General features: G+C 29.9%; 1 protein-coding gene across 3 annotated transcripts in view; it reads right to left on the reverse strand.

The window, feature by feature from the left end:
• LOC141395099 (uncharacterized) overlaps window positions 1-14615 on the reverse strand; it is a 325045-nt gene that overhangs the window by 112202 nt on the left and 198228 nt on the right. For all 3 annotated transcript variants that reach the window (XR_012410541.1, XM_073970524.1, XM_073970525.1), the window contains one exon: window positions 7068-7122. The gene's annotated coding sequence lies outside the window, so the exon portion shown is untranslated. The remainder of the gene's footprint in view (window positions 1-7067; window positions 7123-14615) is intronic.

The raw sequence follows: 14615 nt of genomic DNA on the forward strand, positions 1-14615 counted from the left end.
CAAAAGATTACTTCCTCCGTTCTCCGCAACTGATATTCTTTCATCTTACAAAAGGTTTTTTCAATTATCTTCCCATCACCAGTTCAGATTTCAACATGGACTCCAAATGCACTCCTTTAAGTATGTATTTTTATTTCGTAAATTACTTTTATTTTATAACAACATTTTGGTAATTTATACTCTTTTGTTTAGTGACGGAAATATGTAGGGATCTACAACCCGGCTTGCTTTAGGGATCTCTAAGAACAAAATGTAACGAAGGGAGGAGAGACTTTTTATGGAAAATACCATTTATGCTTAATTAATTTATTTTTAATTGTTTCTTTCCAAAAGTAGTTTCTTCTTTATTTTCAGATTCTTGTTCCTTTTCGTTTCGGACTTTTTTTTCAAATTCCAAGAAGCGAGATTTGATTGATTTCATTCTATGTCAGATTTAGAACAGACAAGGGAACTTTTAAAATAGCAATGTGTGCAGTCCGATTCGATTTTTAGCTCGATGGTTGGGACTTCATATAATACCAATTGTTTAGAAGTTTTAGTTGTTTGATATGCAGGAAATGTAAGACAACATCACGACGACAGTTCTAACAACTTTGGTCTGTTCCAGAAACTGCAAGAATCTACTTATTTTTACTACGATAACAATTTTTCCTTTACGTTATCGGAAAAAATAGTAAAAATTAGTAGATTTTTGCAGTACTGGAACATACCAAAATGAAAATAAACAGGTGTGTAAATAAAAACACAAACATCATCTCTATTGGATCGATGGAATGGGTACAAATGCTGATGAAAAGATCGGATATTTCACGACTTCCTTTGCATTGGTTCAAATGCTAATGAAAAGATCGGATCTTTCACGACTTCCTTTGAACCAATGCAAAAGATGACATGAAATCACGTCATCGCAAAGAACCCCTTCCGTCAAATTTTGCTGGGAACAGTGCGTTTGGTGTCGAAAAAACAAAGTTCGTATAGTCAAATACTTCGCAACTACAAATTTGTAATTTCTGTAATATAAATGCAACATCTAATATCTCAACCTAGCGCTGATAGACTCAACATGTATGTACATATGTATAATTCATATTGTTATACTATGCTTACAATACGATAACAACTACATTGAAAATCTTTAGAAGAAACGGTAAGTTACAATATTACAAAATACAAGAATTAATAAATAACAAGTGAGCAAAGGCTATAGTCGGGACGGGGCCGACCATGTGATACCCTACACCACTACTCCTGTGCATAAGGTTTTCACTGGTAAACATTTCTTTTAGGGAATATAATCCGACTACCACGAAAAATAATATGCCTCTTTCTCTCTGGGACCCCCATAAGCAATCAAACTTTCGTGACCATCCGATCAAAATTACGACCTGTAGCTTGATTGCAAAAAATGGAAGAATTGGATGAATTACCGATTATTGTGGTATCTCCCTTGTTTGACCACCTTCGCCAACCTGCTTTACGCCAATATAAAGGTAATATTTTCTTCTTCAACTGACAGGTTTTTGCCGTTGGAATACCCCTACTAAAAGCCAATATATTCACAAAGAATAAAACTTTGAATTTGTCTCCAAATGAGTTTTTGCCCATTCCGACCCCTAAATATTATCCTAAATCAGTAGGCTTCTTCCTCTGTGAGACCCCGATTAACCCCTAAAATTTCGTGACGATCCGATCAAAATTGCAACCTGTGGCGTGATTACAAAATAATCGGAAAATGGGATGCATTATCGACTATTGTCATATCTCTGCTTTTTGACCACCTACGACAACCTAATTTACATCGCTGGAAAGGTGATATTTTCTACTTTCCTTGCCAGGTTTTGCTTTTTATATACCTCTTAAAGAGACAGATATATTGGCTTTGAAATAAAACGTAGACCTTTCTCTAAATAAGTGTTTGCCCATTCCGACCCCTGAATATTATCCGACCATCATCAAAATCAATAGGCTTCTTTCCCTTTGGGACCCCCATTAACCCCCAAAATTTCGTGACGATCCGATCAAAATTGCGACCTGTAACGTGATTACAAAAAAATCGGAAAATGGGATGCATTATCGACTATTGCCATATCTCTGCTATTTGACCACCTACGACAACGAACTTTACATCGTTGTAAAGGTGATTTTTTCTACTTTCCTGGCCAGGTTTTGCTTTTGATATACCTCTTAAAGAAACAGAGATATTGGCTTTGAAATAAAATGTTGACTTTTCTCCAAATAAGTGTTTGCCCATTCCGACCCCTAAATATTATCGGACCATCACCAAAATCAATAGGCTTCTTCATCTGTGAGACCCCCATTAACCCTCAAATTTTCGTGACGATCCGATCAAAATTGCGACCTGTAGCGTGATTTTCAAAAAAATAGAAAAATGGGATGTATTACCGACTATTGCGATATCTCCGTTATTTGGTTACCTACGCCGACCTAGTTTGCATCATTGTAAAGACGGGATCTTCTACTTTCATAGTCAGGCTTTGCTTTTGGAAAATTTGCAACCAAAGCTGTGATATTCGTCAATATAATTAAAATCGCAAAAATTAAAATTGGGGTTTTATTTGCTACTATTGTGATATCTTCGTTGTTTGATCTTCTACGAGCACCAACTTTACATCATTAGAAAGGTGATATTTTCTACTTTCATTGTCAGGTTTTGCTTTTGGTATACCCCATATAGAAGCTGAGATATTCGCTTTGGAAAAAAACGTTGTCTTTTTATCCACCTAAGTTTTTTGCCCTTTCCGACCCCTAAATATTATCCGACCATCACCAAAATCAATAGGCTTCTTCCCCTCCGGGATCCTCATCAACACCAAAAATTTGGTGACGATCCGATCAAAATTGCGACCTGTAGCGTGATTACAAGGTTTAGATGGACAGACGGACAGACGGACGGACGGACTGACGGACGGACACACATAGCCAGATCGACTCAGCTCGTCGAAACATTCATTTTGGTATTTATAAGTATGGGTCTACGACCATTATTTCGATGCGTTACAAACTTTTTGGCCAAAACCAACTTATAATACCCTCCCCACATAGTGGTGTAGGGTATAAAAAGCAGCAAAATTTGTCTCTGCTTTGTCTGGTGGTGTGTGGTGGTTGTTAGTCAATAAAAACAAAAACTCGCCAAATTTGTTTTTTTTTTAATCTCTCAGAAATACCAGTATTTTTTTGCTTTATGAAATGCGTTGTTATGTTTGGGACTGCTTGCAAACAAATTGATGTTTGCTGCAAAATATGTTTGGGACATATGTTAGAGAGGCCATTTTTTTCTCTGTGTACATACATATTTGCCTCGATAATGGTACGAATGTTCCAAAAACCCCCGCCCATGTTGTATTCCTGCAATATAAGAAGATTATGTTTTTATACCCTCAGCATTTATGCTAACGAGGGTATATACACTTTCATACGGGCAAAATGTGCATTACCGAAATAATGGTTTTAAGACCCCAAGCATGTATTGACGAAATGTGTTTCAGACAATTTGGAGTTGATTTAGCCATGTCCGTCCGTCTGTCTGTCTGGAGCGCACGATAACTCTCGAACGGATCAACCGAAACATAGATTAAATTCGAAGATGGGTTATATCGGTCCACTCCTTCCTGTATCTCCCCCACAAAAGTTCGGAAATGTTCGAAAGATTTGTGCGCACGATAACTCTTGAAGGAAGCAACCGATTTGGTGCATACTTTGCACATCGTGAAATTTCTACCAGACTTAGATGAGGTTCCCATATGGACTCAATCGGTCCACTCCTTTGGGTACCTCCCACACAAAATTTCGGAAAAGTTCAGTTTAGGACCTGCTCTCGAATCTTTGATTTTTGTTGTTGCAACTTGTATTCACTGCCCCCCATACGACGGTGTACGTTTCATCAGGGGCAAGTCCATACTTCCTGAGAAAATAGCCTGAAAGTTACAAAAAAAACCCTATGACACCGTATGTAGTGGTTGGAGCGCAAGATAACTCTCGAACGGATCTGACGATTCGTTCCAAAATGTGGCTTTCGTAATGTTTTTTGAAAATATAGTTTAAGTTGAATATAAGCCATATCGGTAAACTCCTTCAGGTACCTCCCCCACAAAAGTTCAAAAATGTTCGTTCCAAAATGTGGCTTTCGTAATGTTTTGTGAAAATATAGTTTAAGTTGAATATAAGCCATATCGGTAAACTCCTTCAGGTACCTCCCCCACAAAAGTTCAAAAATGTTCGGAAAAATTGTGCGCACGATAACTATTGATGGGAGTGACCGATTTAGTCCATATTTTACACATCTTAATATATCTACCAGATATAGATCATGTTCAAATATGGACTATATTTGTCCACTCCTTCGGGTACCTCCCACACAAAATTTTGGATAAATTCACTTTAAGACCTGCTCTCGAATCACTTTGATTTTTGTTGAAGCAACTTCCGTTCTCTACCTCAATGACGGCAGTAAAAGTTTTTTCAGGGGCAAGTCCATACTTCTTGAAAGACTTTCGGGCTGAAAGTTGTAAAAAACCCCTATCGCACCATGCGTAGTGGTTGGAGAGCTCAAAACGAATACTGCGTTCGTCCACACTTTGGATACTGTAATATTTCTTCGAATATTAGATGAAATTCGAAGGTGGTGCTTATAGGTCCACTCCTTCCGGTACCTCCCGCACAAAAGTTCGAAAATATTCGCTAAAATGGTACGCGCGATTTCTCATAGACGTAGCAACCGATTTGGTCCAAACTGTGGATCTCTAAATATCGTCGAAACTTAGTTTATGTTCAAATTTAGGCCCTATCTGTCCAATCCTTGTGGTACCACGCACATAAATGTTCAACATTTATGTGTGGTTCGAGGATCCTTTGGACATTTTTACCGAAGGTTTTTCTAGTGGCCCTGTTTACAGCGATATTATGTTTTTCGTAGGCTAGTGTGATAAAAAAGCCCTATCTATCGATATCTCCGCAAATTTTGAGCTTTAATCCTATCCGTACTTTTGTCAGTTCATGCTACCAAAATTTTTAAAAACCCCCTAAATACATAAGTTTTTTTTTTTGGAAAAACAGTATTTCAATCCACACAGGCAGAGGGTATATCTCTGTCGGCAAAGCCGACTGATACTTTTTTACTTGTTTCTTCGTACTTTATGTGGACTGTATTGATTGGGTCTGCCGGTGGAATAATTAGGCCCACTGTTTATAATACCTAACCCACAAGCACGTAATAATTTACGCTTGAGACTTCAAAAAAAAGTATTTCGTCACCTGCGAAAATGCTATTTATTTGTTCAAAGTTCACTTAGGTCTGTCCACCACTCCTGTTATTGTTTTGCACAGTCATAGGCTGTTCTCATAGAAGACCATTAAGTCGTCTCATCGAAGACTATTTATTAGTTGTGCATAAGAGCCCTTTTGACCCGCCGTATACTGAAAACTCAATAAACTACAATGACTTCCTTTTATTGTTGGCAATAAAGAACGTGGCAAACTTCTTCCTACTAGCTAATGAGTTGAGAGTCAAAGGCGATTTCAATGGTCGGCATCTGTTATATTGATGTTGGTCACTTGATTATGGCTTTTCCATTTAATAGAGTTCGTTCCTTTAGCACAACAGAACATGAAAATGCATTGCATTCATTGTAACTTCCCTATGCAAAACACGCTTTAAGTAGATTTCGCTATTTAGGTCAACTTCAATTGATTAGCCGCCACTGATTTGTTAGAATGCAAATCAAAAATAATTTTTTTTATAATAATTTTCCTCGAAATTTCCAAACAAAATTTGAAATTGAGTTTCAAAAAATCACATTCTATTGTATTGCCTTGCAAGGGATCATGGAATTGTTAGTTCTGATTACTTTTGTTGGCATTTCAAAAATATGTCAGTTGCATGTTAACAATGTGTCCATCAATTAGTCTAACTGTACAACAGCTGACATATCAAAATTGCCAGAGAATATATGTATGTATATACCCAGCAAACCAAATGTTGGATGCCCGACACATCTGAACAATTTCAGAAGCAAAATCGTTCAGATTTCGTTCCGATTTCTATGCGATTTTTCGTAGGGGAATTCGTGTAGATTTCGTTCTAATTTCGGAGAGAATGTCGGAAGTAAATTTCGCATCGAATGTACCAATGTTTTTCTTCCGATTTCGTTACGAATTCGGATCGATATGCCGGAAACAAGTTTCCCTTCGCACAACAACCACCTTTTGGGGTTGGTTTCCTTTTAGTTTGTTGTCGAAAAACAAAATGGTTGGTTATAAAATTCGCATATACAATTTTTAAATATTTAAATATAAAGGCAGCAATATAACATTGGTGGCGTTTTTATTGGGATAGCTGATACAATTTTGTTGTGTGAGGTTGCCAAAGAAAAACTTTTCATTTGAAGTTTTTTCTTTGTTCACCTTTATACTTCGAACTGACGATTTATGTTTAGGTATAAAAAGTTTTTCGTTGAAGAAGTTATTGAAAAATAACTTCGGTGGAGAATATCCACAAGAAAGAATCAAGGGAACTGATGAGATCCTGTGGCGAGGATCGAAACAAAAAATTCGCCTTCTGAATATCAGAAGGATTTTCTTTCGATTTCGTTCCGAATTCTAACCGAACTCGATCCGATTTCGCTGCGACATTTCGTTCCGAAATTATGCCAACCACTTCATACAACTTTCGTTAAGATATCGTTACGATTTCGGATCGGACATCGGACGTAGCGTCCGAATTTTGTTCCGATTTCGTTACGATGTCGGTACGATTGGTTTGCTGGGTACATACATATGTATGTATGTTCATAAGTTCATGTACATTCATGTATTTATGTGTGTAGGTACAAGAATATGCATTGTGTTCATGAACTACATTTTAATTAAAAACTAACAATATTTTGTTATTCTAAAATTACGACTTTTTGGCATGACTTCAATTTTAAAATATTACCCAAATTTTGAATATTAAAAATTCAGTAAGCGTATGTAAATATACACTGATGTTAATTTGTTGAAAATGTGTAATTATTTGATTCTTAATTAATATTAAAAATTGTATAACTCACCTAGAAGTTAGTTTTTAATGGATTACAGAAACATTCACCAAGGGCAGCTAAGGATCTGAAAAAAAAAATAAAAATGAATTTATTTCAAAATCCAAGGAAACTATCAAATATCAAAATGAAACGATTTTGATCTTAAAGATAAAATTTGTTGTTTTTATGTGTTCACAATTTTTGTTTTGTTTTGTATATGAAATAGCTACAACTGTTTGCAAGATATGAACCGCACAAAATAATTCCTTTGGACATCATGGTCGCAAACTTTTAGTACCCATAACAGCAAAAGTGGATGAGATAGGGAAAACCGGTTTTAAAAACTGAAGACGTGGTTTGATGGATTTGATATGATCATAATTTAATTCTTTGAGAGAAGAACCACAACTGTACTTCCGAGAGCAAATTAAAGATCCTAGCTGTTTAAAAGCTACAAGCCTCACAAATTGGGTCCTTATGACATCAAGGCCTCAAGTTTTAGGGACCAATAGCCGCGTAAGTGTACGTGATGGGGAAAAACGCCAGGATACGTGCCTTATTTGTAGTATTCTATCAGTCACCAAGTGGTTAATAATCATCGACATAAAACTTAAACTCATCTTCCTTCTCTGCGGATGGTCAAACATTGACCCACAGTGGCATCCAAAAATTATACGAAATATAAACATTCAATCATTTATATACACCAATTGCTTCTTAATTGAAATCAAATTTTTTTGTTTTGTTCTTTTTTTTTTGTGGGGGATATGTGAATGTTTTGGACAACTAACCTCAAATGTTTCACAAATTAAAATTGGTTAGTTCTCACACACACACACACTCGACACAATATTTCTAGTAATAGATTTCATACACATGCCATAAATAATTTGTGGAACCATACAAAACAAACCACATACACACATTTATTATTATTTAATAAATTTATGCAGAAATTTTCAATTTGCTGTTTTGGCTGCTTCACCAGGAGACAGTGGGTACAAAGAAAATAAAAAATAATTCAAAAATAATACAGACATTTATGAACGGTACAAAAATATCTTGGGGATAAGAGATGCCAAGAAATGGTCCAGGCCAACAAAGCTCAGAACTTGCCTTACGCACTCTTTTATCTCATGTGGACACAGACCTCCCAATGGTGTCACCTAGGGAACTACATCTAAAATCCGTTAAAAACATGTGCCTCGTGCTCACTCATAAGAACGATAAAAAAAACTGAACGTCAGTTTAGTAGCCCTCTCCTACAAAAATATATTTCTTCATCTGTTATCATGGACTTCTTGTGGAGCATAGGACCTCAACCATACTTTTATAACGAAATCTGTTGCGTTATGCTTGGCTGACGCCATTCCATAAATATTCTGCTGCTTGTAGTTCTGCGTCGACCTACCTTCTCTTCGATTTAGCTGGTGTACCAACATTCCGGCCTTCCAGCCTTAACTGTGGCGGCGATGATTAGGTAGACCCACAAGAAGCCTTTTTTGAATTTTAAGAAATATTTTTAAATAAACTTGGTTTTTTCAAAATTATTTTTTGTTAGTCATGGATTTTGCAAAAATATTTTTTAATTATTTTTCAAAAATATATTTTTAATAAACGTGGATTTTAAAAAATATTTTTTAATACACGTTGATATTTTAAAAATATTTCTAATAAAATTGGATATTTTAAAAGTATTTTTTCATAAACATGCATATTTTTAAAGTTTTTTTTTTATAAACGTGGATATTTTTTGATAACCGAAGATTTTATTAAAAATATTTTATTTAATAAACGTGGATTTTTTATAAATATTTTATTTAATAAACGTGGATTTCTTAAATTTTTTTTATAACCTAAAATTTTTTTAATAAATATTTTTTTGATAACCTAAGATTTTTTTAAAAATATTTTATTTAATAAACTTGGATTTATTAAAAATATTTTTTTGATAACCTAAGATTTTTTTAAAAATATTTTATTTAATACACGTAGATTTTTTAAAAATATTTTTTTATAATCTAAGATTTTTTTAAAATATTTTAGTTAATAAACGTGGATGTTTTAAAAATATATTTTTGATAACCTAAGATTTTTTAAAAATATTTTATCCAATAAACGTGAATATTTTAAAAATATGATAACCTAAGATTTTTTAAAAAATATTTTTTTATAAACGTCTTTAAAAATATTTTTTTGATAGCATTAGATTTTTTTTTTTTAATTTTTTATGGAATACTTTTTAATAAACGTGGATTTTTTAAAAATATTTTTTAATCAACGCGGACTTTTTAAAAATATTTTTTAATCAACGCGGACTTTTTAAAAATATTTTTTAATCAACGCGGACTTTTTAAAAATATTTTTAATAACCTTGGATTTTTTAATAACCATGGATTTTTTAAAAATATTCCTTGAATTTTTTAGAAATATTTTTTATAGCCTTGGATTTTTAAGAATATATTATATATAAGCTTGGATTTTTTAAAAACGTTTTCTTAAAAATCACAGATTTTTTTTTAAATATTGTTTTATTAAACGTGGATTTTTAATATATTAATTTTTTATAAACGTGGATTTTTCATTTTTTTTAAACACGTGGTTTTTTTTTAATTAACGATATTTTTTAACGTTTTATATTTTTTAATTTTATTTTTAATTTTTTTAATACACGAGGATTTTTTATTATTTTTTAATAAACATTGATTTTTTTTAAATATTTTGTTTTTAATAAATATGGAATTTTTAAAAAATATTTTTTAACAAACTTGGATATTTTAAGAAATATATTTTCTTAAATTTTTTTTAATAAACATTTTAAAAATTTTTCAAAAATATTTTTTTAATAAAAGTGGATTTTTCAAAATTATTTTTATTAGACATGGATTTTTCAAAAATATATTTCTAATAAACGTGATGTTTTTCAAAAGTATTTTTTAATAAACGTGGATATTTTAAAAATATTTTTTTAGACACGTTGATTTTTTATTTATTTTTTAATGCACGTGGATTTTTAAAACTATGTTTTTAAAAACCTTATATTTTTAAACTATTTTTTTAATAAAGGAGGACTTTTTCAAAATATTTTTTTAATGAACATGGATTTTTCAAAAATATTTTTTAATAAACGTGAATTTTTTAAATACAGCTTTTTTATAAAAGATGATATTTTTAAAAATATTTTTTTACTAAACGAGAATTTTTTTAAAATATTTTTTAATAAACCCGGAATTTTTTTAAAACATTTTTTTGAATAAAGGTGTATTGTTTTAAAAATATTTTTTAATTAAAGGGGATTTTTTAATATTGTTTTTAATAAATATTTTTTAATATTGTTTTTAATAAATATGGAATTTTTAAAAAAATATTTTTAAACAAAATTGGATATTTTAAGAAATATATTTTCTTAAAATTTTTTTTAATAAACATTTTAAAAATTTTTCAAAAATATTTTTTTAATAAAAGTGGATTTTTCAAAATTATTTTTATTAGACATGGATTTTTCAAAAATATATTTCTAATAAACGTGATTTTTTTTCAAAAGTATTTTTTAATAAACGTGGATATTTTAAAAATATTTTTTAAGACACGTTGATATTTTATTTATTTTTTAATGCACGTGGATTTTTAAAACTATGTTTTTAAAAACCTTATATTTTTAAACTATTTTTTTAATAAAGGAGGACTTTTTCAAAATATTTTTTTAATAAACATGGATTTTTCAAAAATATTTTTTAATAAACGTGATTTTTTTAAATACAGCTTTTTAATAAACGATGATATTTTTAAAAATATTTTTTTACTAAACGAGAATTTTTTAAAATATTTTTTAATAAACCAGGAATTTTTTTAAAACATTTTTTTGAATAAACGGGGATTGTTTTAAAAATATTTTTTTATTAAAGGGGATTTTTTAATATTGTTTCAATAAATGTGGATTTTAAAAAAAATATATTTTTTGAATAAACATGGGTTTTTAAAAATATTTTTTGATTAAACGTGGATTTTTAAAAATATTTTTTGAATAAGCGTGACTTTTTTATATCTCTTAATAAACGTGATTTTTCAAGAATATTTTTATACCCTCAGCATTTATGCTAACGAAATAATGGTTTTAGACCCCAAGTATGTTTGGACAAAATGTGTTTCAGACAATTTGGAGTCGATTGAGCCATGTCCGTCCGTCTGTCTGTCTGGCTGGCTGGTGCGCACGATAACTCTCGAACAGATGAACCAATTTGGTCCAAAATTTGGCTTTCGTAATATTTTGTTCAAACTTAGTTTAAGTTGGAAGATGGGTTATATCGGTCCACTCCTTCCGGTACCTCCCCCACAAAAGTTCGAAAATGTTCGGAAAATTTGTAGGTACGATAACTCTTGAAGGAAGCAACCGATGTGGTCCATAATTTGCAACTCGTGAAATGTCTACCAGACTTAGATGAGGTTCCAATATGGACTCAATCGGTCCACTCCTTCGGGTACCTCCAACACACAATTTTGGATAAGTTCAGTTTAGGACCTGCTCTCGAACCGCTTTGATTTTTGTTTCAGCAACTTGTATTCACTGCCCCCCCCCCCCTATATGACGGTGTAACTTTAATCAGGGGCAAGTCCACACTTCCTGATAAATAGCCTGAAAGTTGCAAAAAAAACCCCTATGACACCGTGTGAGGTGGTTGGAGCGCACGATAACTCTCGAACGGATCAACCGATTCGATCCAAAATTTGGCTTTCGTAATATTTGGTCCAAACTTAGTTAAAGTTCGAAGATAAGCCATATCGGTCCACTCCTTCACGTACCTCCCCCACAAAAGTTCAAAAATGTTCGGAAAGATTGTTCGTACGGTAACTCTTGAAGGGAGTGGCCGAATTGGTCCATACTTTACACATCCTTATATATCTACCAGAAGGGAGTGGCCGAATTGGTCCATACTTTACACATCCTAATATATCTACCAGAAGGGAGTGGCCGAATTGGTCCATACTTTACACATCCTAATATATCTACCAGATATAGATCAGGTTAAAATATGGACTATATTTGTCCACTCCATCCGGTATCTCCCACACAAAATTTCGGATAAGTTCACTTTAAGACCTGATATCGAATCACTTTGATTTTTGTTGAAGCAACTTGCATTCGCTGCCTCAATTACGATGGTAAAATTTTTTTCAGGGGCAAGTCCATACTTCTTGGGCAAACAGCCCGAAGGGTGCAAAAACCCCCTATTGCACCATATGTAGTGGCTGGAGATTCACTTTCATAATGGTCAATGTCGATCCATTCCTTTAAGTATCTCCTCCGCAAAACGTTTGATCTTTAATCCTCATCAAAATTTTTGTCGGTTGATTCATCCAAAATTTTTAAAACCCCCCTACAAACGCTTTTGGGAAAAAAATTTTCAATATAAACAGGCTGAGGGTATATCTCAGTCGGCAAAGCTGACTGATACTTTTTTACTTGTTTTAAAAATATTTTTTAAAAAACGTGGATTGTTTTAAAAATATTTTCTTGATAACCTAAGATTTTTTTAAATATTTATTAAAAACATTGTTTTTTTAAAAAATATTTTTTTGATGATCTAAGTATTTTTTAATTTCTTTATAATAGACGTGGATTTTTTAAAAATATTTTTTTGATAACCTAAGATTTTTTAAAAATATTTTTTTAATAACCATGGATTTTTTAGAATTATTTGTTGATAGTCTCAGATGTTTTTAAAAGTATTTTTTTAATAAACGTGGATTTTTTAAGAATATTTTTTTGATAACCTACGACTTTTTAAATAAATTTCTTTTATAAACGTGGATTTCTTAAATTTATTTTTTTTTAATAAAAGTAAATTTTTTAAAAATATTTTTTTAATAAACGTGGATTCCCTAAAATTGGTTTTTTTTTGAATAAACGTGAATTTTTTAAAAAAATTTTAATAAACTTGGATTTTTTTAGAATTGTTTTTTTTTTTTAAATAATTTTTTTTTGTTTTTTTTATTTTCAGAATAGTCTGGCTTAATCCCATTGTTGTTGTTTTAATATTTTAAAACAACTATTTTATTAGTGGGAAAAAAATATTTTTTTTTAAATATTCTCTTAAAAATATTTTTTTAATAAATGTGGATTTTTTAATTTTATTTTTTAATATTTTTTTAATAAGCGTGGATTTTTTCAAAATATTTTTTAATAAACGTAAATTTTTGTAAAATATTTTTTTTTAATAAACGTAAATTTTTTTAAAATATTTTTTAATAAACTAGGATTTTTTAAAATTGTTTGTTTTTTAATAAAAATATTTTTTTAAATATTCTTTTAAAAATATTTTTTTTAATAAAAGTGGATTTTTAATTGTTTTTTAAATATTTTTTTTAATAAACGTGGATTTTTTCAAAATATTTTTTAATAAACGTTAATTTTTTTAAAATATTTTTTTTCATTAAACGTGGATTTTTCAAAATTATGTTTTTAACAAACGTAAATTTTTTAAAAATATTTTTTTCTTAAAGATGATTTGCTTAAAAATGTCGTTTACTAAACATGGGTTTTTCAACATTATTTTTCATTAGTCACGGACTTTTCAAAAATATTTTTTTAATAAAAGTGGATTTTTCAAAATAATTTTTATTAATCATGGATTTTTCAAAAATGTATTTTTAATAAACGTAGAATTTTAAAAATATGTTTTAATAAACGTGGATATTTTAAAAAAAAATTTTAATAAACCTTGATTTTTTAAAACTATTTTTTAAAAAATGTGGAATTTTTAAAATTATTTTTTTTTAAAACGTGGATTTTTAAGACTATTTTTTTAAAAAACGTGGATTTTTTAAAACAATTTTTTTAATAACAATAATTTTTTTCGAAATATTTTTTAATAACCTTGAATTTGTAAAAATATTTTTTCTAGTAAACGATAATTTTTTAAAAATATTATATATTTTCTAATAAGCGAGTAATTTTTTTTTTAAATTTTTTTAATGAACGTGAATTTTTAAAAATATTTTTTTAATAAACGTGGATTTTTTGAAAATATTTTAAAATCAACAAGGATTTTTTAAAAATATTTTTTAACTAACGTGGATTTTTAAAACTATTTTAAAATCAACAAGGATTTTTTAAAAATATTTTTTAAGTAACGTGGATTTTTTAAAATATATATTATTTAAATAAAAGTGTTTTTTTTTAAATATTTGTTGAATAAACGTGGACTTTTTAAAAATATGGTTTGAATAAGCCTGGATTTTTTAAAAATATTTTTTGAAAACGCGTGGATTTTTTTAAAAATATTTTTTGAATAAGCGTGAATTTTTTAATATCTTTTAATAAAATTGGATTTTTTTAATAACTTTTAATAAACTTGGATTTTTAATATCTTTTAATAAACGAGAATTTTTCAAAAATATTTTTTTAAATAAACTTGGATTTTTTAATATTTTTTAATAAACGTGGAATTTTTCAAAAATATTTTTTAATAAACGTTTATTTTTCAAAAATATTTTTTAAATAAACTTGGATTTTTTAATATCTTTCAATAAACGTGGATTTTTTAACAATATTTTCTAAATAAACTCTGATTTTTTAAT

The sequence above is a fragment of the Musca autumnalis genome, unplaced genomic scaffold, assembly GCF_047663935.1.
Source record: "Musca autumnalis isolate F117 unplaced genomic scaffold, ASM4766393v1 scaffold_2, whole genome shotgun sequence".
Taxonomy (NCBI): Eukaryota; Metazoa; Arthropoda; class Insecta; order Diptera; family Muscidae; genus Musca; species Musca autumnalis.